Here is a 4274-nt window from a genome sequence, read left to right on the forward strand (position 1 = left end):
GGTCATTGGTGAACAAGTTGAACAGGATGGGACCCAGTACTGAGCCCTGGGGGACGCCACTAGCCACAGGCCTCCAACTGGACTCCACGCCGCTGACGACAACCCTCTGGGCTCTGCCTTTCAGCCAGTTCTCAATCCACCTCACTGTCCACTTGTCTAACCCACACTTCCTGAGCTTGCCTAGGAGGATGTTATGGGAGACAGTGTCAAAAGCCTTGCTGAAGTCAAGGTACACAACAACCACTGCTCTCCCTCCCCTCATCTACCCAGCCAGTCATTCCATCAGAGAAGGCTATCAGGTTGGTTAAGCAGGATTTCCCCGTGGTGAATTCATGCTGACTACTCCCGATCACCTTCTTCTCCATATGCTTGGAGATGACATCCAGAATGAGCTGTTCCATCACCTTTCCAGGGATGGAGGTGAGGCTGACCGGCCTATAGTTGCCTAGGTCCTCCTTCTTGCCCTTCTTGAAGACTGCAGTGACATTGGCTTCCTTCCACTCCTCAGGCACCTCTCCAGTTCTCCAGGACCTTTCAAAGATGATGGARAGCGGCTTGGCAACAACATCTGCCAGCTCCCTCAGTACCCATGGGTGCATCCCATCAGGACCCATGGATTTGTGGATGTCTAGCCTGCCCAGAAGGTCTCTAATCCTTTTCTCCTCAACCAAAGGAAAGTTTTCCCTTCTSCAGACTTTCTCTCTCACATCCAGGCTGCAGGATTCCTGAGGGCTGCCCTTAGCAGTGCAGACTGAAGCAAAGAAGGCATTCAGTAATTCTGCCTTCTCTGTATCCGTTGTCACCAGGGCCCCCGCCCCATTCAGTAGTAGGCCCACATTTTCCCTAGTCCTCCTCTTGCTGCTGATGTATTTGAAGAAGCCCTTCCTTGACATGTCCTTGACATCCCTTGCCAGACTCAATTCCAGCCTTCTTCACTGCATCTCTACATACTCTGACTGCATTCCTATAATTCTCCCAAGCAGCCTGTCCCCTCTTCCACAGTCTGTGTATTTTCTTCTTCTGTCTGAATTTGGCCAAGAGCTCCTTGCTCACCCATGCAGGTCTCCTGCCCCTTTTGCTGCACTTCTTACTCATAGGGATGCACCGCTCTTGAGCTTGTAGGAAGTGATGCTTGAATATTAGCCAGCTCTCCTGGACCTCCCTTCCTTGTAGGACCTTAACCCATGAGATTCCACCAATTAGGTGTCTGAAGAGCCCAAAGTCTGCTCTCCTCAAGTCCAGGGTTGCAATCCTGCTTGTTGCCTTACTTCTTTCCTGCAGGGTCCTGAACTCCAGCATCTCATGGTCACTGCAGCCAAGACTGCCCCCAACCTTCCCACCTCTAACCAGTCCCTTTCTGTTGGTAAGGACAAGGTCCATCAGGACACTCTTCCTCATAGGCTCCTCCACCATTTGTGACAAGAAGTTATCATCAATGCATTGTAGGAGCCTCCTGGACTGTTTGTGGCTTGTTGTGTAGTCCTTCCAGCAGATGTCAGGGTGGTTGAAGTCCCTCATGAGAACCAGGGCCTGTGATTGTGAGGCTACTTCCATCTGTCTATAGAAGGCCTCATCAACTTCTTCTTCCTGGTCAGGTGGCCTGTAGTAGACACCCACAACAGTGTCACCCATGTTTGCCTGCCCTTTGGTCTTTACCCATAAGCTCTCAGCTGCCTCCTCCTCCTCCYCTGCCCCTAGGCAGAGCTCGATGCGTTCCAGTTGCTCTCTCACATAAAGAGCAACTCCACCACCTCACCCCCCTGGCCTATTCTTCCTAAAAAGCACATATCCATCCATGGCAGCATTCCAGTCATGTGAGCTATCCCACCATGTCTCCGAGATTGCAATGAGATCATGGCCGTGTGATCACACACAGATCTCCAGCTCCTCCTGTTTGTTCCCCATGCTGCGTGCATTGGTGCACAGGCATTTCAGAGAGGTGGTCATGCCTGCAGGTATCCCAGGAAGGGTGTACGAGGGTCGCYCATAACCATGTCCCAAACACACATCCCCAGCTGCATGCACCCGYTGGAGGCCCCCCAACCCAGCTTGTGTTTTRTTGTCTATCCTGTCTCTRTGACACCCCCCCCTTCCCCCTCCTTCCTAGTTTAAAGCCCTCTTTACTAGGCTGGCCAACCTGTTTGCAAAGGCAAATGTGCCCTGCTTGGTGAGGTGAATCCCATCTCTCCCCACCAGTTGTTGGTCTTCAAACCCTGTTCCACGGTCACAGAATCCAAAACCCTGTTGCCAACACCAGCGGCATAGCCAGTTGTTGATTTGGAAAATCTTCCTACTCCTCCTCCCATGCCTCCCCCTAATCAGCAGGACCGATGAGAATACCACTCGGGCTCCCAGACCCTTGACCACCATGCCCAAGGCCTTGAAGTCTTCTTTGATTGTTTCTAGTTTGTTCTCTGTATTGTTAGCAGCCACATGAAAGAGCAGCAGAGGGTAGTAGTCTGATGAGCGGACAAGCCTTGGTAGCCTTTCAGTCACATCTCATATCCTCGCCCCAGGCAGCCAGCAAACCTCTCTAGAGGAGGGGTCAGGTCGGCAGACAGGCACCTCTGTCCCCCTCAGCATGTCCCCCTCACCCACTACAACCACTCRYCGYCTCTTCCRAGTGGTCATGCAAGGCACAGGGTCAGACAGCCCAGTTGCTTCCCTCGAGGCCAGGTCTGGGTTCTCCTCATCCYGGAGTGCACTAAACCTGCTCTTCAGCTGTAACTCCAAGTCTACAGGAGGATTAGGGGCCTTTCTTCTTTTTGTTCRAGAAGCAACTAGCTTCCAACCTTCTTCAACRGTGCTGTGCTGTACTATTTCACTCTTCACAGAGTYCTCCAGCAACTCGCCTGCAGCAGGGRATTGGGACTCCGGGAGCAGTACGGTTTCTAAGAACGCCCTGTCTATCTCCTACTYACTTGCTTGTATGTTTTGCAGTCTACTGACTTCATCTCRCAACTCTTTGATTTGACACAGAGTCACAAGTAAGCTTGTGAATGTACATATTTACATTCAGTAATGTGTTCTGCCCTATTTTGTTTCTTCCTGCTGTTTCCTTCTCCCAAATAATCATCCTAAAAGCCATTGACTTGGTCTTTAAAGAAGATAATGTGTGCTTCAAAGCATCTTTAAAAAGAGGATTCTTCCCTGTTCTCTCTAGTATAGAAAGAGAAATGACCTGAAACTGCTTAAGGTCTGTTACGACAGAATGAATGGGGAAACTGGGAGAAGGCAAAAGAGGTAACGAATGCCTAAACCTCTGTATGTCCCCACAGATCGAATAACAGCCTTTTCAGGGGCACAAAAGAAATGAGATTGCCATAATGGTACTCCTGCATGGTACTTCTMGCATGCTGATTGCTAGAGCAGACTAATTTTCAGTTAAAAACATTAATTGGTACTTTAACTGGCACTGACCTTTCTTGTTGACTATTTGTAACGCAAAAAGTATGCACAATAAATACATAAAGCTGAATCGATTTATTATGGCATATCAGTCATAATAATTGACAAGAATGAGTCTTAATGGTTCTAGCATATTTTTCCCGAGTGGACCTTCTTTAAATTCATTCTATCCTGTATGATAGGAAAGACTGTATGAGCCCTTACCTAAAAAGGGTAGTGCCTGTGCCATGCAAGACTTGTGCATTTGCTGTTTTAGAAACATCTAGAAGATTATTTGATCTCTACCACCTGCTAGTATAATCAAAGTAATTTATCTCATGCAGGCTTCCTCTTGATGTAGTAAAAAGACACATGCAGGTACATGATATGCATCACCCTGTTAATGGACACTGAGATGTTGCTACCTGGAAGACAGGACCRTATCAGCTGCGGAATCAAGCCCAGGCTTCGATTGCTTCAGCATGCTAGTTATTCCACTGCCAAGCCTGGAGCTAGTAACCCACGGTGATATGCCAGTAGGGTACCTGTAGTCGATGCCCCTGAAAAGAGCAAAGATCACCCAAGCATTTTGGATTTAAAGGGGTGAAATGGCTCTCTGCTGCTGGTGGGTCTAAGGGCCCTGAGCCCCGTTTGCCTRTGTTCAAAGGCGGCTGAAGCCAAAGCAGCGCCCCGCTACTCTTCCCTTCCTTCTGCGGCMGGGGCCGGCGGGCTCCCTCCGCGCGCTCCGTCCCAGCGGCGCGAGCCCAACCGTTCCGCGGGCGGTTAACGGCTGCGCCCGCCGCGTGAGGTGGCGGCGCCGCGCAGAGGGGCGGGGCGGGGAGCGGGTGCGGTCGCCCGCGCTGCGAGAGGCGCGAGGAGCGGCGCTC

Source organism: Rhea americana, unplaced genomic scaffold, assembly GCF_003343005.1.
Source record: "Rhea americana isolate MKP2758 unplaced genomic scaffold, rheAme1 scaffold_43, whole genome shotgun sequence".
In the NCBI taxonomy this organism is placed as follows: domain Eukaryota; kingdom Metazoa; phylum Chordata; class Aves; order Rheiformes; family Rheidae; genus Rhea; species Rhea americana.